General features: G+C 34.2%; 1 protein-coding gene across 4 annotated transcripts in view; it reads right to left on the bottom strand.

Annotated features, from left to right (window-relative positions):
* LOC143247482 (homeobox protein prospero-like) overlaps nt 1-23891 on the bottom strand; it is a 55809-nt gene that overhangs the window by 18931 nt on the left and 12987 nt on the right. Inside the window, exons 1-2 of one of the 4 annotated variants that reach the window (XM_076495698.1) lie at nt 6450-6781; nt 1504-1662 (exon numbers count right to left, since the gene is read on the bottom strand). The exons of 1 other annotated variant lie outside the window; for it this stretch is intronic. The gene's annotated coding sequence lies outside the window, so the exon portion shown is untranslated. Of the gene's footprint in view, nt 1-1503; nt 1663-6449; nt 6785-23891 lie in introns of those variants that run through there. 2 more of the 4 variants (XR_013026566.1, XM_076495697.1) reach the window with 2 other exon arrangements.

Genomic DNA, 23891 nt, shown 5'->3' with positions numbered 1-23891 from the left:
AAGTTTGTACAGATATGAGAAGTGATGGTGTCCTTATATTTAGTTTGTAGTTATATGGTAACACCTGGTGTTTTATGTTAAGTTTGCACAAACATAATAAGTCCTGATGCTTTAATGTTCAATATTTACAGACACGATATGCCCTGAATTTCTTATGTTCTGTTTGTAAAGTCATGATCAGTCTTGTTTTGCTTATGTTCAGTTTTTACAGACATGATATCAGTTCTGGTGTTCTCATGTTATGTTTGTGAAGACAAGGAAAGTCGTGATTTTCTTAGGTTCCGTTTGTACAGACATTTTAATGTCTGTTTTAATTGCGTTCATTTTGTAAAAAGTTTTATAGAGATATGATAAGTCCTGGTGTTCTTATATTCAGTTTTATAAGGATATGATAATTTCTGTTGTTCTTATGTTCAATTTTATAAAGATATGATAAAGTCCTGTTGTTCGTATATTCAGCTTTATAAAGATATGATAAGTCCTGTTGTTCTTGTGTACAGTTTTATAAAATATGATGAGTCCAGGTGTTCTTATGTTTAGTTTATAGAGACATATTATGTCCTGTTCTGTTTATGTCTTGTCAGTTCAGATATGTTTGGTCTGGGGATTATATTACTACCCTTTTACTGCACTTTGATACTTACACTCTACATTCTCAATTTTAGTTGAATGTTCTGTTTTTCTTGTTATTTGAGATGAATACCTTCAACGTTAATAACTTACATTTATGTTTGTAATCTGTATTCACCTATTCTGTCGTGAGTTAGTTGACGAGTTTATATTGTAGATAAGGGACAGCACATGTAAGTGTGATGTTGAACTACAACTGTGTTGAGCTTAGGTATAATGTTAGCACTCAGAAAAAGAAATCGTGAGAATATATGTGTGATGTTGTGTTGATTAATGTTATTTTGATTAAAAATATATCATTTTGTACAATTGTTATATACCTAGAGTAGTGCAGTTGTCTTAGTATCATTGAATTTCTGTGTTTTACAAGAAAGCTAAAGGCGGCGCCGGCCAGTCTCAGGTTACACAAACGATCCTACGTTCGCTTTCCCACTACAAATGTTTTTTTCTCCAACGTGGAGGGGGAGAATGTGGGGTGTACACTGATAACTGTAGTACGTGCCAGCTGTTAAGGGAGTTACACACGAACTGTCTTGCTAATAGCTTAGAACTGCGGTCACGCGGCACGTGCCAGACGCCACAGAAAAACCGTTACAGTTGTGTTCACGGTCTCAATACATCTACTCCGGGTTGTTGCTGAGACACAGAAATATTTAAGAGAGAGAGAGAAAGAAAACATAATAAAGCAAAACGCAAGATAATAAAACACAATGCTGGTTTTTCTTGCGTTACATATGAATTACCTCACTGTGAAATTTAAATCAACAGGTGACCCTTAAAAATGAAATCATTTCTAAAATTACTAGTAGAGGTTACTAGTTAACACAATTACATCAACGTACATACATAAAGGTTAGAACAAGGCATACGTACACAATCACATGGAAATTTTGAAGTTAAAGTGCCCCATTCAGAGTTTTGTTTTTACTCTTCAAGAAAATCTTCCGAATAAAGAAGTATCCATTATGTCGATACGCTTTTGAATATTCAAGTCACATGTATTTGTAACTATGAAAAAGATTGTGGACCGATCTAAAGAAAAGAAAAGAAACCCAGATTAGCTCAGTGGTAAGTGTTACTGTTTTGGTATCGGTAAAATTTGGGGTTCAGTCCTGCGGTGGCCTTGAAAAGAGAGACTATTTTGCAGTTTTGCACAAACAAACTGAAACTAGAAATATGCGTGAGTGATCTGGGGTATTATTGCTCAACTTGCTTATCAAAATCTAAATATAGTATTCAGTGTCACTCTTCACAAACCGAAAGACAAACTTCATGTGTAAAGTGCAAAGTTCTAAGGCTATTGTTAGTATTCCGACGTGTGTGTGTTTTTTTTTCTTTTAGTAAAGTCACACCGGACTATCTGCAGATAGCCTAATGTGGCTTTGCTATGAGAAAACATACACACACACATGCATTCCGATGCAAAAAAAAAAAAGAAAAAAGAGGGAGAGATTGCAGTTACAACCTATCTGATGTTTAATATTATTAACTCTGAGCAAATAACTTCCTTGAAAGAAGCATATCAAGAAACTCGGTTCAAGGAATCTAAATTATTTATTTTCGATTTAATAGTTACTCATTTAAGATGACTCTGTATTTATTTATCTAACAATTTTGTACAAAACAATAAACTGCTATTTACCTCAACTTTAAGTATACAAAATCTGTAGTAGATGGTTTTAAAAAAGTTAATTTCTTAATTTTTTAGAAAATATCTCAAGTGTTTATAAAAAATACAATTCGCATATAGCACAATCTGCTAAATGTTTAAAACTGTAAGGGTATTAACACTTTTTCTTTCAGGTTATTCTATAAATATATATATATATATATATATATATATATATATATCATACAAATTTATTTTAATGGTTGTGGCGGGCCCGACATAGCCAGATGGTTAAGGCACTCGACTCGTAATCTGAGGGTCGTTAAACATGCTCGTCCTTTCAGCCATGGGGGCGTTATAATGGTACGGTCAATCCAACTATTTGTTGGTAAAAGAGTAGCCCAAGAGTTGGCGGTGGGTGGTGATGACTAGCTGCCTTCCCTCTAGTCTTACACTGCTAAATTAGGGACGGCTAGTGCAGATAGCCCTCGTGTAGCTTTGCGCGAAATTCAAAATAAACCAAAGCAAAATTCTTTGTGGCAAACTTTCGATATACTTCATGGCATCACTTATTTATTAAGTGAAATTAAAAACTGAATTAAAATTACTTTGTCGGTTCGTACGTTTTGACAGAGTACAAACCGACAATGAGAAATGTGTGAGTTTTAGTTTTGAAATGAACATAATATTGCGGATGTATCGCTTTTGTTATAGTTATTGCAAGTGTAAAGTTATAAAATATTTGGAATTTTTATTATGTTCCTTTACATTTTCGATAGTTTTGTGTACAGATTGGAGACAAAGTCTATTTCCGAAGCACAAACGAAACCTGACTTGGTGATCACATTTGATTTCTTGGTAACACTTATTTATATAATTGTAATTCTACACGGTGTTCGGAAAGTCACTGTGCAGTTTTGTAATCATATGTCTATTCAGTCTATTTCAAGCCAGAAACTGATAGCGGTGTTTGGAAATAAAATAAGAAGGATCCAGGCCTGTATTGATGTCAACGGGGGTCACTTTCAACATTGTTTATAATTGTTATTCATATTTACCTCCTGTATACTATATTGAAACATGTCTGTTAATAAATATATAAGTGCACAGTGACTTTCCGAACACCCTGTACTTATGCACATTAGCTTGAACAAAAGTGTTTGAACTCTATGATCATTCAAAAGTGGAAAACACCAAACCTCCTTAGAACCCGACGTAAATCACGTACAGTCCTAAGGAAGTCTCTCGCGTACGGTGTGCTTTAATCCGAGGTTCATCGAGGACTGTAGTTACCCAGTTTTATAGTAACTATCTGAATTAAGTTAGGCTATTTCTCAGTTTCAACCTATAAAGAGACTTTACAACTATCGACGAAACAAAGCAATTACTAAAAAATAACAAAAGCAAGATGAAGTTCAGTATATCCGATTAAGTCAGTCATGAAACTTTAAAAAACTGTTATATCTTTGATATTTCCCCCACTGGTACAGCGGTAAATCTACCGATTTATAACGCTAAAATTAGGGGTTCGATTCCCCGCGGTGGACTCAACAGATAGCTTTGCTATAAGAAAACACACACACACATCTATGATATATAAAATCGTATACTCTACTTGTGTGTACTTGTTTAGTAAGACCATTGTATGGCCTACCGCCTCTTTCGTGAAGACTTCACATATCACCCTAACGTTTGTAACAACAAAGGAAGAACATTGTACACAGTACGCCAGTCCTATGTAGTATAATGTTTAGGGTGTTCCTATCTAGCCGTATTTTATTACATACTATAGTGTGGACACCAAACTAAATTTTACGTACAAGTAACTTTTTTAGCTTCCATTAATCAACATTATAATGACTCTGTAATTAGTTATTATACAACCCTACTTCAAATGCATTATTTATATAATATCACTGACGAAGAAATATGAGGGCGTTGAAACTGTAGTTTTGGGAATTATAGTTGTATTAAACTTCAGACAGTTTCCTCAAAAATAAAGAACTAATATCGGTTATAAACATAATTACTGCACCAGTTTTCAGAAGGAGCTTTACCTGCAAACACACACACACAAACAAAACAAACACAAACAAATACGAATATTTTGTTGAACTGTTTGTTTGCGAGATAGATTTAAGCTCATAAATGAAAACAATCTCTATTTTCAGCGCCCTTTAGCATATTGATGAAGAAAATAAAATCAACAGCGCTTCATATTGTGTCTTTATAAGTAATTTTCTGGCAGAAATTGGATACATATTTTAAGAATATTGGACTAGTATTCTCCAGCGAAGAGTAATAAATCATAATGGAGTTCCGACTGAGATGCTGTGAGAATCGTTCATTGTCTAGATGAACTATAGTGTAGATTCTCGAGGTAGCTAATTTATGTAGCGGATACTTCTATAATGTTACTAGTTCTTTTCAGGGTATTGACAAGGTTTATTAAATATATTAATCGCTTTCTACAGAAATAAAATTAGAATTAACTTGTCAAAGAACCGCTCGTACATTCAGGAATTACCTTTTTTCAAGTTTTCTGACGCCATATTTGTAATTACACTTTTTGTTTTCTTCTAAAAACGACAACAACAAAAATGTAAGACTAAAATACTAAATACTGAGTATAACACATCTGCAGTGATATTACCATAAAAACATTTCTTGGGAAGAATTTTTTTTTTTTTTTACAATTTGTCTTTCTATCGGTTACAACACAAACCATGTTAGACGAAAAAATGTTGTTTCTTCAGTTAAATAATTCCATTGCGAATTTTCAGTCAAAAGCATGTAAAAAAAAAGCATTTTATACAACTCACTGTACAGGGTCATGGCCCGGCACGGCCACGTGGTTAAGGCACTCGACGCGTAATTTGAGGGTCGCGAGTTCGAATCTCAGTCGCACCAAACGTGCTCGTCATTTCAGTCGTGGGGGCATTATAATGTGACGGTCAATCCCACTATTCGTTGGTAAAAGAGTAGCCTGAGAGTTGGCGGTGGGTGGTGATGACTACCTGCCTTCCCGCCAGTCTTACATTGCTAAATTAAGGATTACTAGTGAAGATAGCCCCCGTATAGTTTTGCGTGAAATTCAAAAACAAACAAACACTGTTCAGGAGACATATCAACGTTCGTTTCATGGGGGAAAGCTCTTTCACACTTTTACTTTGTTTAAAACAGCCGTATTAAAGTTCTAAGTGATACGATGGTTTCTGGGGAGCTGATCTTCCGACCTATGCACATACGAATATGAATGGTAGTAGTATAGACAGAAATAGGTACTTTTATGTTTACTAGGAATATTAGACCAACTGGTTTGAGTGCATCACCATTTCTCAACGTTTGATATTAAATATAATTGCTGTACTGTCTACGTTGCACAATAGTTTTTACACTTTTAATTAACCTAACATCCATTAAACATATTATTATTCTGAAATACTATAGGCAAATTTTACGTGAGAAAACTACGCCAGATACCAGTTCTTGTCGAACGTAGAAGAGGTTTCTTAACTATGACAAGCACACACACACATGCATAAAGGGTGATGAATACTCGAGTAGTTACAGTGACGCTTGTTTTTACCTTAAAAGAAAATTAAAGCTACAAACATATATTTCTCAGTATAAGTTATGTTTCTTTCTACGTGCACGAAAGCTGATTTCTTAAGGATACGCAAGCGTTTTCACAGTTACTTAAGAAAACGGAATTATTGTTCAATCATTTTCGGAGAACAGAAAACTCACAACTCTGCTTTCGTTAGTTGTGAAGATTTATCTCAGTCTTAACTTAAGTTGGTGAAAGGTATGATACAATTTCGTTTCATTTAAAAAGAAATGTGCTGAGAACACAGTCGTTTCTCTCTAGTGGATTTCTGTATTTATAAGAGTTTGAATGATAACAATGTAGATACAAATTCATAGAGATGTCTACCCGTAGTACAGTGGTATGCCTGCGGATTTACAACGCTTGAAACCAGGTTTCTAAATATTTCTGACATCTCACTCTCATTGTTGCACCAAGTTGGTTTTTAGTGTTCTTAAATAAAGAAGAGTTAGAGCTCATTGTATGCCAGCCTTAAAGAAAGATGTAAGAACCGTATTTACCTCATGAGACAGAGAGATGTAGAGGTTACAGACAATAAAACGGATCCTGACTGTAATGAGACGAAAAGAACAACAAGCTTGGAAGTTTGAATAAACTTACCACAGATTATGCTCTGGGTCATCCAATTAGCGACACACGGTTATTGTTGGAGAAACCATACAAAACCAAGTTGGGAAGAGCAGAGAATTTCCACACTCAGAGAAAGAGAAATCGAAACGTTACCCACAATGAACTGGAGAATGAAATTGGCTACGTGATATTGTTAAGCTTGATTACGCCGTTTTTCTTTTAGTGACGTCACTGAACTGTTATCTTACACATATGGTGTCTTGTGAGTTATTTGGTACAGGTATATAGATTGAAAGTCCTTGCACAACACACATACGTATTGGGCACTAAGAAAACCTTATTTTTTTAAATATTAGTAGTGAAGTTTAATCCATCCGGAAATACAATATATATATACTAAAATAAAGATAACAAGCATATTAAATTTTCCTATTATTTTTCATGAAAAAAAGGTCATTCCGAGTAACTTGCACCCAGGTAGCCAAGCAGATATAGCAGTTGATAAACTTGTGTTGTCACGTGGCTCGTGCTGTTCTCTTGCCTCTCTTTAAAACACCTGCCTGTAATTAAACACAGGACAACGCCGCTAGGCTGCCAGACAAACATGAATAATAAAAAAATAAACCTCTCAGGAGCCGCAAGGGCAGGTGCTGTTAGCACACAAGGACCAGTGCAGAAACTTATGCAATAAATTACTGAAAACTTCAAATAAAAACTTTTTTATTTTTTTGCAAACGATGGTTGCAAAAGAAATAAGTCATTTTTGTTTTCTTACATAAAAGTATAACAGAGGTTTGTTTGCTTGTGCTGTTTTTTTAATTTCGTGCAAAGCTACACGAGGGCTATCTGCACTAGCCGTTCCTAATTTAGCAATGTCAGATTGGCAGGAAGTCAGGTAGTCATCACCACCCACCGCCAACTCTTGGGCTACTCTTTTATCAACGAATAGTGAGATTGACCGTCACATTATAACCTCCCCACAGCTTAAAGGGCAATCATGTTTGGTATGACGCGAATTCGAACCTGCGACCCTCAGCTTACGAGTCAAGCGTCCTAACTACCTGGTCATGCATCAACAGAGGTAGTAAAATACGTTTCCGTATAATTAAGGACGTTTTGTTTATATCATTAATGAAATGTACAAAAAAACTGCTTGTAGATATTTTTAATATTTTATAAATTTTCATTGGTTTGGAGAAATTATGTAGTTTTTTTTTTGTTTTTTGTTTGGAACAAAGACACAATCACTGAGCATAAATTATAATAAATATTGGTAGGCCTTTTGCTCCCCACTGGCACAGAGGTAGGTCTGCGGACTCGCACTGCTAGAAACTGGATTTCGATACCTGTGGTGGGCAGAGCACAGACAGCCCATTGTGTTGCTTTGTGTTTAATCCTAAACAACCAATCAATTAATCTAGGCCTTTCAATAACAACGTACCCGATAAATTCGCTCATTTGTGAAAACCATACTTCCTCTTGATGGTGGCTCAGCGGTAAGTCTGAGAGCTTATAACGCTAAAAATTAGGTTTCGATACTCGTGAACGATACAGCATATATAGCCCAATGTGCACCTTTGTGTTTAATAACACAACTAAAAAAATCATTTGTATATTAAATAATAATTTCCAAACGTTTGCTTATCGCGAGACTTTATTATCGGTTTTTATGATCGTGGTCTCTTTCTCCTATCTATATTTTTTATGGTTTATGTTTACACCACCAAGTGATAATATTTTAATAATTTATCGAAACAATGAACAAAACGAACAATGAAATAACAGTGTTTGCTGGGATGAGCACAATTGTCATATTAGTAAAACACAAAATCAAACCATCTTCAAATAAGAACCGTTTCAGTTGTTTATTATAAAGGTTGGCGTTTTTGAGAAAGGCTCGTCATGGCCACGTGGTTAAGACAATCGACTGGTAATCTGAGAGTCGCGGGTTCGAATCCTCGTCACACCAAACGTGCTCACCCTTTCAGTCGTGAGGGCGTTATAATGTTACGGTCAATCCCACTATTCGTTGGTAAAAGAGTAGCCCAAGAGTCAGCGGTGGGTGGTAATGACTAGCTGCCTTCCCTCTAGTCTTACACTGCTAAATTAGGGACGGCTAGCGCAGATAGCCCTCGTGCAGCTTTGCACGAAATTCAAAAACAAACAAAATTTTCGAGAATCTTGATTCACATGAATAATGGTAATTATTAGAAGTTGCTGTTTTTTTTTAAATGTAAGGCTTAAGAAATTTCCAAATATATAAACTCAAACATTTTGTACTTTCTCTCTCTCATAACATAGATCCTTCAAGACCCGCAATATTGGAAACGCTCTGTTACATAAACATGATTATCATATCTAATCTGGAAATAGGTCCAACAGTGACCTGTACGAAGAAGAAATAAGAAAATAAACGTAGGACGTTTTATCTGCGGGCTGAACTGACTGTAATCTTTCGGTGTGACGTAACTATAATTTTTTTTTTTTTTATCATGGTACAATTGCTTGTTTGCCAATCTTGTAACAGAAATAACGATCTAATGGTGAAAGCACAAGTTGGAAGTCTAGGCCAAGGAAAGGCGCATGCGACCAAACATGTACAAGCCAATTTCAAAATCTATTGTTGTACTTGCCATTTGATATCAACAACAAAGCTTCACAAGTCTGTCCTCTGCCTACCACGGGTACCTAAACCCAGTTTCTAGCGGTATAAGTTTGCACACAAATCGGTCTGTCACTAGAGAGCATTACTGTAACGAAACTGTATTGAAACAGTTCAATACATGTCAAACTTTTCCATGAAGGTTGTTCATTATAATTACAACATAAGAATTCAGTTAACTACACACTATATGAAAAATGCATCTTGAGCGCTAAACATGTTTTAGTAGAAAAGTAAACGTTATTGGATACAAGAAAATGTACTGAAGAATCATAAAAATAAAAATTATTACCTTATTTATTTAACTTCTAGAAAACAACTCTAGGGCTAATTGCACTAATCAAATTTCGTTTGTAAGTGTAAGACTAGAGGGAAGACATATATATGTAAAAACGGCTCGTTTGGGTTGAGAAAATATTTTACGTAGAGGAGCGAACAACGTTTCGACCTTTTTCGGTCATCGTCTGGTTCAAAAACGTTGTTAGCTCCTCTACGGTTTTCTCGACTCTCACAAGTGGGTTTTCTCGACATCACTGATTAGAAGGAAGACAGCTAATCAACACCACCAACAACTACTCTTGGCTACTCTTTACTAACAAATAGTGAGATTAAACGTCACTCTATAACGCTTTCACAGCATGTTTGTTGATGAGAATCGAATCCACAACCCACAAATTGCAAATCGAACGTCTTAATTATTTGGCTGTGTCAGGTCTTGTAGTTATTGCAAAATATATTTGCGTGACAAATTGCTCGTAGTAAAGCAATTTACGTGTAACGAAAGATATTTAATTTCAGACTAATTTAATCTCTACAAAAATTATTACTAACTGAGATGAGTGGATATTTGTTCTTTGTAATACATTTATTAACTAATTTCCTTTACATATAAAGTCAGTTTTCGAATGAATGAACCTTATTATAATTGGAACTGCGAATAAAGATAGCATCAATGAAAATTATAAAGTAATGCTATATTTATTCGCAGTTCCAATTATAATAAGGTTCATTCATTCGAAAACTGACTTTATATGTAAAGGAAATTAGTTAATAAATGTATTACAAAGAACAAATATCCACTCATCTCAGTTAGTAATAATTTTTGTAGAGATTAAATTAGTCTGAAATTAAATATCTTTCGTTACACGTAAATTGCTTTACTACGAGCAATTTGTCACGCAAATATATTTTGGAATAACTACAAGATCTGACACAGCCAAATAATTAAAACGTTCGATTTGCAATTTGTTGGTTCGACTCTCATCAACAAACATGCTGTGAAAGCGTTATAAAGTGACGTTTATCAATACTTACAATTAAAGTGACGTTTATCAATACTTACTTCGATATTATTTTCCTGTTTATGCTTTTCTTACTTGATGGACAATTTTCTTAAATGACATAATAACGCCAGGAATACTTTCTTTCTGGTCCTGGTATGGCCAGGTGGTAAAGGCGTTCGACTCGTAATCCGAAGGTCACGGGTCCGAATTCCCGTCGCACCAAACATGCTCGCCCTTTTAGCCAAGGGGGGCGTTATAATGTCATTCCCACTATTCATTGGTAAAAGAGTAGCACAAGAGTTGACGGTGGGTGGTAATGACTAACTGCCTTCCCTCTGGTCTTACACTGCTAAATTAGGGACGGCTAGCGCAGATAGCCCTCGTGTAGCCTTGCGCGGAATGTAAGACAAATTAAACCTTTCTTTCTATTTCCCTAAATTATGCTTTACAATTTCATTTTGGATCAAAACACAAAGCATGAAACATGATTATGTTAAGTGTAATTACTGTGACTGATGAACGTAAAGCGTTTCGATCAGTTATCTAAGCCAGAAACAATCTATGTAATAATAACAACTGTTTGCAAGCGGCTATTACTTTTTGCGTCGAAGGTAAACAAAATAGTCAAGAAGGGTTTACATAACACTCGTCATTTCGACTTAAGCACAGTAACCGTATTGTAAATAACACTGTTTTTTATGTACTTAAAAGTAAATATGTATTGATTTTTATGTGATTTCGACTCACGAAAAATACACTTTTCGGAAAACACTTTGTTTTTTATATATATAGCATACGAGTCTGATACTGCAGATCAAAGAACAGGTTTGTAATTTTACATCTCTGCATCAGTGAAATTGATAAGTATCATTAAGTTGAGTCGAGAGTGACCTACTGATTAGTTTAGCAGACCTTGGACTTCTTGATTCTTACTTTGGGGTCGAAAGTGTGTTATAGGAGTGGCAGTCAAATTTTGCTATTCAGTCAGTTAAGAATAGTTTAAGAGTTAGCAATTGGTATTGTTAATTAATCTGCTAGCACACTCAACCTTTGATTAGATTTGCGTGAATATCCGAAAACAACAACACCCTTATACGAAAATACATGGGTTCGTGTACCAGTACAGCAACAACTACTGCCTTTCATATAACGTCCTGCATACATATTGAGCACTCTGTTATAAGCTCTGATAGGCTCCTAAAGAAGTTAATCAAAATGACAATGGCTTCTGTTAATTGTTTCCAATTACAAGCTGACGTTACGGAAGGTGCTTTTTCAGTGGTCAGTATCAACGCCATTTGCAAGGACTGTATTGATACAAAATATTTCAAAATCATTTGACAAATCTGATTGGACTACTTGGGATATAAAATAACTTTTGAACTTCGTTTTTACTTTTAAAAATAGCTATGAGGAAGCAAACAACAATCCATAAAAAGATCTAAGACAGTCACGTGGGGTTCTATAGACACCAAGACTCCACACAGTGGTGGAAACTGTTCCTCTATTTTAATTTTATCATTTGAAGTAAAGACAGCTGGGAACATCAATATTAATATAAAGTGGGATTGAAAACAATCTACTTGTTTATAAGGAACAAGGAAGAAAACGAATTTTACGACAGAAATGTTTATTGCTGTGAAGAGTTAATACTTTTATTGTTTTTATTACAACAGCGGAATTGTAACCTTATGAACACCGTCCTGGCTTTTGAAACAAGGGATTGACCTTTTGACTGACACGAGACCACACGCGTAATTCAAAATAGAGATAAAAGGATCTGATTCGCGCAGCACTGTTAACAGTGACAAAAATATTTTCACGATAAACTAGCAGCACTGTTAACAGTAACAAAAATATTTTACGATAAACTAGCAGCACTGTTAACAGCGACAAAAATATTTTTTACGATAAACTAGAAGCACTTTTAACAGTGACAAAAATATACTTACGATAAAATAATTACAAAGGTGGTAATAAACAAAGTTTGAACTTTGATTGAGTTCTTTAAAACAGGGCTCTGCTACTACAGTTTCACTGTTATTTTAGGTAAGTAGAACCAAAAATATAACAAAAAAATCCATAAAGATGAATCTGAAAAACAAAGCACTTATCAGAGGTTAGACTCTGCCACTTTAGTTAGAATGTTAGTTTTCGAGTTGTAAATTAAAGGTATTAAAGCTGCAGCTCGAACGTACTTTAGAAATCATTATAATCAACTTACCTTTATATAACAATGTATCTGTAAAGTAGAAAAAGAGTTCCGTATGTAAACACCGATTAAAATCCTGTATTTGTATTCTGTTTATATACAAACTTGATGATTAAAATAAGGACATAAAAATGTGTGACTTGGTACAAACTTCTACATGGAAGAAGTAAGAAAAAATAGAGCAACCTCAGTACTCGACTCGTAACCTGAGGGTTGCAAGTTCGAATCCTTGTCACACCAAACATATTCGCCCTTTTAGTCGTGAGGTTATAATGTGACGGTCAACCCCACTATTCGTTGGTAAAAGAGTAGCCCAAGAGTCGGCGGTGGGTGATGATGACTAGTTGCCTTCCCTCTAATCGTACACTGCTAAATTAGGAACAGCTAGCGCAGTATAGTCCTTGAGTAGCTTTGCGCGAAATTCAAAATAACAAATAACAAATGCTTTACCTCTGTGATTTAAGTGTGTTGAATACGATTGGAAATTAACAGTTTTAATGCTATAATTGTTTTTTTTTTAGAAATTATAATAAAATGTTATTGAATCTTGTATATAAGTGGTGCACATACGTTTGTCTTGTGTTGAATAATTTCATTTGTACATAAGACTTTTTTATTTTTTACTTTGATAAAACAGTTGCCAACGTCCTCTTATCTGGTACAGCTTGCTGAAGGAAGGTTTTCGCGTGTAAAGCGTCCTTATTCAAGGTCAGATATAGGCAGCTACAAGACTAGAAAATGGAAGGTAAGTATTGTTTCTTGTAGGTTAGGTATAATTTGAAGTTCGTAACGAAGGAATATACCTAACCCCATACATTTTAGAGTGTGGGTAAAAGGCTAGAAGATTTCATAAAATCCATTAACTCTACAAAAGTGACAACGCCGCAGAATAATTCAATGCTTATTAATAAAAGTTAATTCCTTTAAATACCGCTAGAAATGGTAATGCCATAAAGGAGTGCAATGCTTGTTTATATATTTTTTTTAATTTCGCGCAAAGCTACACGAGGGCTATCTGCGCTAGCCGTCCCTAATTCAGCAGTCATCACAACCCACCGCCAACTCTTGGGCTACTCTTTTACCAACGAATAATAGAATTGACTGTTACATTATAACCACTCTAAGAAATAGAAGCTAATCTCCCACTTATTAATTTTTGTGATTTATATTTGATATCAATTTGAATACGATCACACTAATTATCTTTTGGCTTTTATGTTAACCCCAAGTGTGTTTGTTTGTTTGATTTTGAATTTCGCGCAAAGCTACTCAAGGGCTATCTGCGCTAGCCGTCCCTAATTTAGCAGTGTAAGACTAGAGGGAAGGCAGCTAGTTATCATAACCCACCGCCAACTCTTGGGCTACTCTTTTACCAATGAATAGTGAGAATAACCATCACATTATAACGCCCCCACGGCTGGAAGGGCGAACATGTTTGGTGTGATGAAGAGTCCAATGTTAATTCATCAAATGTAATTAACTTAAAATCCCTTTATAAAAATGATAAGGCAACAAAATAAAAAAAAAAAATTCAAATTAATTAATTTAAAATGTATTATAAAAGTTATAATACCAGACAAAAATTAATGCTTACTAATCAAAATCAGTTGATTTAAGAAGTTATTAGAGGCGTGATGACGCCACAGAAAGATCAAATGTTAATAACTCAAAGTGAATAAATTTCACATTTCGGCAGAAGAAATGTTACAGTGTCATGTCATAATTTAATGCTTATTAATATAAACTAACTTAAACCGTTGTAATAAAATGATAATCTCATAACACAAAAGTAATAATAGTACAGGGAAGTTTAAACGTTATTAACAAAATCAATTAATTCAAAATGTCATCAAACAAGTAACAAGAACGAAGCCTGAAGTTGACTAACTTAATACACATTAAATGTAACAAAGCCACAATAGCCTTATATGTCTCTTAACTACATCTTGTATAATATATCAGGACATCTCCTCGTCATATTTCAATAAGAAACAGTGTCTTGACACTAGTATAATATATCAGGACATCTCCTCGTCATATTTCAATAAGAAACAGTGTCTTGACACTAGTATAATATATCAGGACATCTCCTCGTCATATTTCAATAAGAAACAGTGTCTTGACACTGGTATAATATATCAGGACATCTCCTCGTCATATTTCAATAAGAAACAGTGTCTTGACACTGGTATAATATATCAGGACATCTCCTCGTCATATTTCAATAAGAAACAGTGTCTTGACACTAGTATAATATATCAGGACATCTCCTCGTCATATTTCAATAACAAACAGTGTCTTGACACTAGTATAAGATATCAGGGCATCTCCTCGTCATATTTCAATAAGAAACAGTGTCTTGACACTAGTATAATATATCAGGACATCTCCTCGTCATATTTCAATAAGAAACAGTGTCTTGACACTAGTATAATATATCAGGACATCTCCTCGTCATATTTCAATAAGAAACAGTGTCTTGACACTAGTATACTATATCAGGACATCTCCTCGTCATATTTCAATAACAAACAGTGTCTTGACATTAGTATAACATATCAGGACATCTCCTCGTCATACTTCAATAAGAAACAGTGTCTTGACATTAGTATAATATATCAGGACATCTCCTCGTCATATTTCAATAAGAAACAGTGTCTTGACATAAGTATAATATATCAGGACATCTCCTCGTCATATTTCAATAAGAAACAGTGTCTTGACACTAGTATAATATATCAGGACATCTCCTCGTCATATTTCAATAACAAACAGTGTCTTGACACTTGTATAATATATCAGGACATCTCCTCGTCATACTTCAATAAGAAACAGTGTCTTGACATTAGTATAACATATCAGGACATCTCGTCATATTTCAATAAGAAACAGTGTCTTGACACTAGTATAATATATCAGGACATCTCCTCGTCATATTTCAATAAGAAACAGTGTCTTGACACTTGTATAATATATCAGGACATCTCCTCGTCATATTTCAATAAGAAACAGTGTCTTGACATTAGTATAACATATCAGGACATCTCCTCGTCATATTTCAATAAGAAACAGTGTCTTGACACTAGTATAATATATCAGGACATCTCCTCGTCATATTTCAATAAGAAACAGTGTCTTGACACTAGTATACTATATCAGGACATCTCCTCGTCATATTTCAATAAGAAACAGTGTCTTGTATAACATATCAGGACATCTCCTCGTCATACTTCAATAAGAAACAGTGTCTTGACATTTGTATAATATATCAGGACATCTCCTCGTCATACTTCAATAAGAAACAGTGTCTTGACATTTAGTATAATATATCAGGACATCTCCTCGTCATACTTCAATAAGAAACAGTGTCTTGACATTAGTATAATATATCAGGACATCTCCTCGTCATATTTCAATAAGAAACAGTGTCTTGACATTAGTATAATATATCAGGACATCTCCTCGTCATATTTCAATAAGAAACAGTGTCTTGACATTAGTATAACATATCAGGACATCTCCTCGTCATATTTCAATAAGAAACAGTGTCTTGACATTAGTATAACATATCAGGACATCTCCTCGTCATATAAGAAACAGTTCAATTAGTATAAAACAGTGTCTTGAAACAGTGTCTTGACAGTATAATATATCAGGACATCTCCTCGTCATATTTCAATAACAAACAGTGTCTTGACACTTGTATAATATATCAGGACATCTCCTCGTCATACTTCAATAAGAAACAGTGTCTTGACATTAGTATAACATATCAGGACATCTCCTCGTCATACTTCAATAAGAAACAGTGTCTTGACACTAGTATAATATATCAGGACATCTCTCGTCATACTTCAATAAGAAACAGTGTCTTGACACTAGTATAATATATCAGGACATCTCCTCGTCATATTTCAATAAGAAACAGTGTCTTGACATTAGTATCACATATCAGGATATCTCCTCGTCATATTTCAATAAGAAACAGTGTCTTGACATTAGTATAACATATCAGGACATCTCCTCGTCATATTTCGATAAGAAACAGTATCTTGACATTAGTATAACATATCAGGACATCTCCTCGTCATATTTCGATAAAAAACAGTATCTTGACATTAGTATAATATATCAGGACATCTCCTCGTCATATTTCAATAAGAAACAGTGTCTTGACACTAGTATAATATATCAGGACATCTCCTCGTCATATTTCAATAAGAAACAGTGTCTTGACATTAGTATAACATATCAGGACATCTCCTCGTCATATTTCAATAAGAAACAGTGTCTTGACATTAGTATAACATATCAGGACATCTCCTCGTCATACTTCAATAAGAAACAGTGTCTTGACATTAGTATAATATATCAGGACATCTCCTCGTCATATTTCAATAAGAAACAGTGTCTTGACATTAGTATAACATATCAGGACATCTCCTCGTCATACTTCAATAAGAAACAGTGTCTTGACATTAGTATAACATATCAGGACATCTCCTCGTCATACTTCAATAAGAAACAGTGTCTTGACACTAGTATAATATATCAGGACATCTCCTCGTCATACTTCAATAAGAAACAGTGTCTTGACACTTGTATAATATATCAGGACATCTCCTCGTCATATTTCAATAAGAAACAGTGTCTTGACATTAGTATCACATATCAGGATATCTCCTCGTCATATTTCAATAAGAAACAGTGTCTTGACATTAGTATAACATATCAGGACATCTCCTCGTCATATTTCGATAAAAAACAGTATCTTGACATTAGTATAACATATCAGGACATCTCCTCGTCATATTTCGATAAAAAACAGTATCTTGACATTAGTATAATATATCAGGACATCTCCTCGTCATATTTCAATAAGAAACAGTGTCTTGACACTAGTATAATATATCAGGACATCTCCTCGTCATATTTCAATAAGAAACAGTGTCTTGACATTAGTATAACATATCAGGACATCTCCTCGTCATACTTCAATAAGAAACAGTGTCTTGACATTAGTATAATATATCAGGACATCTCCTCGTCATACTTCAATAAGAAACAGTGTCTTGACATTAGTATAATATATCAGGACATCTCCTCGTCATATTTCAATAAGAAACAGTGTCTTGACAGTTGTATAATATATCAGGACATCTCCTCGTCATATTTCAATAAGAAACAGTGTCTTGACATTAGTATAACATATCAGGACATCTCCTCGTCATATTTCAATAAGAAACAGTGTCTTGACATTAGTATAACATATCAGGACATCTCCTCGTCATATTTCAATAAGAAACAGTGTCTTGACACTAGTATAATATATCAGGACATCTCCTCGTCATATTTCAATAAGAAACAGTGTCTTGACACTAGTATAATATATCAGGACATCTCCTCGTCATATTTCAATAAGAAACAGTGTCTTGACATTAGTATAACATATCAGGACATCTCCTCGTCATATTTCAATAAGAAACAGTGTCTTGACACTAGTATAATATATCAGGACATCTCCTCGTCATATTTCAATAACAAACAGTGTCTTGACACTTGTATAATATATCAGGACATCTCCTCGTCATACTTCAATAAGAAACAGTGTCTTGACATTAGTATAACATATCAGGACATCTCCTCGTCATACTTCAATAAGAAACAGTGTCTTGACACTAGTATAACATATCAGGACATCTCCTCGTCATACTTCAATAAGAAACAGTGTCTTGACACTAGTATAATATATCAGGACATCTCCTCGTCATATTTCAATAAGAAACAGTGTCTTGACATTAGTATCACATATCAGGATATCTCCTCGTCATATTTCAATAAGAAACAGTGTCTTGACATTAGTATAACATATCAGGACATCTCCTCGTCATATTTCGATAAAAAACAGTATCTTGACATTAGTATAACATATCAGGACATCTCCTCGTCATATTTCGATAAAAAACAGTATCTTGACATTAGTATAATATATCAGGACATCTCCTCGTCATATTTCAATAAGAAACAGTGTCTTGACACTAGTATAATATATCAGGACATCTCCTCGTCATATTTCAATAAGAAACAGTGTCTTGACATTAGTATAACATATCAGGACATCTCCTCGTCATATTTCAATAAGAAACAGTGTCTTGACATTAGTATAACATATCAGGACATCTCCTCGTCATACTTCAATAAGAAACAGTGTCTTGACATTAGTATAACATATCAGGACATCTCCTCGTCATATTTCAATAAGAAACAGTGTCTTGACATTAGTATAACATATCAGGACATCTCCTCGTCATACTTCAATAAGAAACAGTGTCTTGACATTAGTATAACATATCAGGACATCTCCTCGTCATACTTCAATAAGAAACAGTGTCTTGACACTTGTATAATATATCAGGACATCTCCTCGTCATATTTCGATAAAAAACAGTATCTTGACATTAGTATAACATATCAGGACATCTCCTCGTCATATTTCGATAAAAAACAGTGTCTTGACATTAGTATAACATATCAGGACATCTCCTCGTCATATTTCAATAAGAAACAGTGTCTTGACATTAGTATAACATATCAGGACATCTCCTCGTCATACTTCAATAAGAAACAGTGTCTTGACATTAATATAACATATCAGGACATCTCCTCGTCATATTTCAATAAGAAACAGTGTCTTGACATTAGTATAACATATCAGGACATCTCCTCGTCATATTTCAATAAGAAACAGTGTCTTGACATTAGTATAACATATCAGGACATCTCCTCGTCATACTTCAATAAGAAACAGTGTCTTGACACTAGTATAATATATCAGGACATCTCCTCGTCATACTTCAATAAGAAACAGTGTCTTGACACTTGTATAATATATCAGGACATCTCCTCGTCATATTTCAATAAGAAACAGTGTCTTGACATTAGTATCACATATCAGGATATCTCCTCGTCATATTTCAATAAGAAACAGTGTCTTGACATTAGTATAACATATCAGGACATCTCCTCGTCATATTTCGATAAAAACAGTATCTTGACATTAGTATAACATATCAGGACATCTCCTCGTCATATTTCGATAAAAAACAGTATCTTGACATTAGTATAATATATCAGGACATCTCCTCGTCATATTTCGATAAAAAACAGTATCTTGACATTAGTATAACATATCAGGACATCTCCTCGTCATATTTCGATAAAAAACAGTATCTTGACATTAGTATAATATATCAGGACATCTCCTCGTCATATTTCAATAAGAAACAGTGTCTTGACACTTGTATAATATATCAGGACATCTCCTCGTCATACTTCAATAAGAAACAGTGTCTTGACACTTGTATAATATATCAGGACATCTCCTCGTCATACTTCAATAAGAAACAGTGTCTTGACACTTGTATAATATATCAGGACATCTCCTCGTCATACTTCAATAAGAAACAGTGTCTTGACATTAGTATAACATATCAGGACATCTCCTCGTCATACTTCAATAAGAAACAGTGTCTTGACACTAGTATAATATATCAGGACATCTCCTCGTCATACTTCAATAAGAAACAGTGTCTTGACACTTGTATAATATATCAGGACATCTCCTCGTCATATTTCAATAAGAAACAGTGTCTTGACATTAGTATAACATATCAGGATATCTCCTCGTCATATTTCAATAAGAAACAGTGTCTTGACATTAGTATAACATATCAGGACATCTCCTCGTCATATTTCGATAAAAACAGTATCTTGACATTAGTATAACATATCAGGACATCTCCTCGTCATATTTCGATAAAAAACAGTATCTTGACATTAGTATAATATATCAGGACATCTCCTCGTCATATTTCAATAAGAAACAGTGTCTTGACACTAGTATAATATATCAGGACATCTCCTCGTCATATTTCGATAAAAAACAGTATCTTGACATTAGTATAACATATCAGGACATCTCCTCGTCATATTTCGATAAAAAACAGTATCTTGACATTAGTATAATATATCAGGACATCTCCTCGTCATATTTCAATAAGAAACAGTGTCTTGACACTTGTATAATATATCAGGACATCTCCTCGTCATACTTCAATAAGAAACAGTGTCTTGACACTTGTATAATATATCAGGACATCTCCTCGTCATACTTCAATAAGAAACAGTGTCTTGACACTTGTATAATATATCAGGACATCTCCTCGTCATATTTCAATAAGAAACAGTGTCTTGACATTAGTATAACATATCAGGATATCTCCTCGTCATATTTCAATAAGAAACAGTGTCTTGACATTAGTATAACATATCAGGACATCTCCTCGTCATATTTCGATAAAAAACAGTATCTTGACATTAGTATAACATATCAGGACATCTCCTCGTCATATTTCGATAAAAAACAGTATCTTGACATTAGTATAATATATCAGGACATCTCCTCGTCATATTTCAATAAGAAACAGTGTCTTGACACTAGTATAATATATCAGGACATCTCCTCGTCATATTTCGATAAAAAACAGTATCTTGACATTAGTATAACATATCAGGACATCTCCTCGTCATATTTCGATAAAAAACAGTATCTTGACATTAGTGTAATATATCAGGACATCTCCTCGTCATATTTCAATAAGAAACAGTGTCTTGACACTTGTATAATATATCAGGACATCTCCTCGTCATACTTCTATAAGAAACAGTGTCTTGACACTTGTATAATATATCAGGACATCTCCTCGTCATATTTCGATAAAAAACAGTATCTTGACATTAGTATAATATATCAGGACATCTCCTCGTCATATTTCAATAAGAAACAGTGTCTTGACACTTGTATAATATATCAGGACATCTCCTCGTCATACTTCAATAAGAAACAGTGTCTTGACACTTGTATAATATATCAGGACATCTCCTCGTCATACTTCAATAAGAAACAGTGTCTTGACACTTGTATAATATATCAGGACATCTCCTCGTCATATTTCAATAAGAAACAGTGTCTTGACATTAGTATAACATATCAGGATATCTCCTCGTCATATTTCAATAAGAAACAGTGTCTTGACATTAGTATAACATATCAGGACATCTCCTCGTCATACTTCAATAAGAAACAGTGTCTTGACACTTGTATAATATATCAGGACATCTCCTCGTCATACTTCAATAAGAAACAGTGTCTTGACATTAGTATAACATATCAGGACATCTCCTCGTCATATTTCGATAAAAAACAGTATCTTGACATTAGTATAACATATCAGGACATCTCCTCGTCATATTTCGATAAAACACAGTATCTTGACATTAGTATAACATATCAGGACATCTCCTCGTCATACTTCAATAAGAAACAGTGTCTTGACACTTGTATAATATATCAGGACATCTCCTCGTCATATTTCAATAACAAACAGTGTCTTGACACTTGTATAATATATCAGGACATCTCCTCGTCATACTTCAATAAGAAACAGTGTCTTGACATTAGTATAACATATCAGGACATCTCGTCATATTTCAATAAGAAACAGTGTCTTGACACTAGTATAATATATCAGGACATCTCCTCGTCATACTTCAATAAGAAACAGTGTCTTGACACTTGTATAATATATCAGGACATCTCCTCGTCATATTTCAATAAGAAACAGTGTCTTGACATTAGTATAACATATCAGGATATCTCCTCGTCATATTTCAATAAGAAACAGTGTCTTGACATTATTATAACATATCAGGACATCTCATCGTCATATTTCGATAAAAAACAGTATCTTGACATTAGTATAACATATCAGGACATCTCCTCGTCATATTTCGATAAAAAACAGTATCTTGACATTAGTATAATATATCAGGACATCTCCTCGTCATATTTCAATAAGAAACAGTGTCTTGACACTAGTATAATATATCAGGACATCTCCTCGTCATATTTCGATAAAAAACAGTATCTTGACATTAGTATAACATATCAGGACATCTCCTCGTCATATTTCGATAAAAAACAGTATCTTGACATTAGTGTAATATATCAGGACATCTCCTCGTCATATTTCAATAAGAAACAGTGTCTTGACACTTGTATAATATATCAGGACATCTCCTCGTCATACTTCAATAAGAAACAGTGTCTTGACACTTGTATAATATATCAGGACATCTCCTCGTCATACTTCAATAAGAAACAGTGTCTTGACACTTGTATAATATATCAGGATATCTCCTCGTCATACTTCAATAAGAAACAGTGTCTTGACATTAGTATAATATATCAGGACATCTCCTCGTCATACTTCAATAAGAAACAGTGTCTTGACATTAGTATAACACATCAGGACATCTCCTCGTCATATTTCGATAAAAAACAGTATCTTGACATTAGTATAACATATCAGGACATCTCCTCGTCATATTTCGATAAAACACAGTATCTTGACATTAGTATAACATATCAGGACATCTCCTCGTCATATTTCGATAAGAAACAGTGTCTTGACATTAGTATAACATATCAGGACATCTCCTCGTCATATTTCGATAAGAAACAGTGTCTTGACATTACTTTAAAGCCGAACGGTTTTTTGTTCTCATTATTAATGTTTTATGTGTAACATTAGTAGACTCTAATCTATAAACTAAACTGATATTATTTTGTTAAATTGGTTAATTGTTGGATCAGCTATTAGATCTAAAGTTAATTGTATTAAACCGTTAGCAGTGCGAGCAAGTTCTATTCTCTTAATGATACTACTTGTTCTAATATAAACATTTAAACGTAAACAGAATTCACAGAATTTCCAAGAGATCGGTAAGCATGTTTACAATATTTATGAAAAGCACTCTGTCAACAGCTAATATCGATCAAATCGAACTCATATGAAAGTGTTTAATTTCGCTAACATAATGTATATTTTATCTCTATGTGATAATATAATGGACAATGTGGAAATTTCTGAACAACCTCCATATATATACTTTTATTTCGCATGATATATGAGAGTCGATACGAATATGGATTCAATGCTAGTAAAGGCCGCTGGTAATGAAGCAATCAATTTGGATGTTCCTAGTGTCACGATTCGGAAGAAGCCACGGGTAAAACTTCGTAGCTTGGAAATCTGTGGATTCAGAGTCACATCCGTGATGGTTATTTAACGATATAATTATAATGTTGAGCAATTATGTAACTTGTTTGTTGTCATTCACTGTCAGCTCCTAAAGGTACTTTATGTCATCCAACGTGTTCGTCGTTCTAGGCTGCAGAAAAAGATTTGGAGTTG

Source organism: Tachypleus tridentatus, chromosome 3, assembly GCF_004210375.1.
Source record: "Tachypleus tridentatus isolate NWPU-2018 chromosome 3, ASM421037v1, whole genome shotgun sequence".
Lineage (NCBI taxonomy): Eukaryota > Metazoa > Arthropoda > Merostomata > Xiphosura > Limulidae > Tachypleus > Tachypleus tridentatus.
The sequence above is the reverse complement of the archived record's forward strand: the minus strand, read 5'-3'. Positions and strand labels throughout refer to the sequence as shown.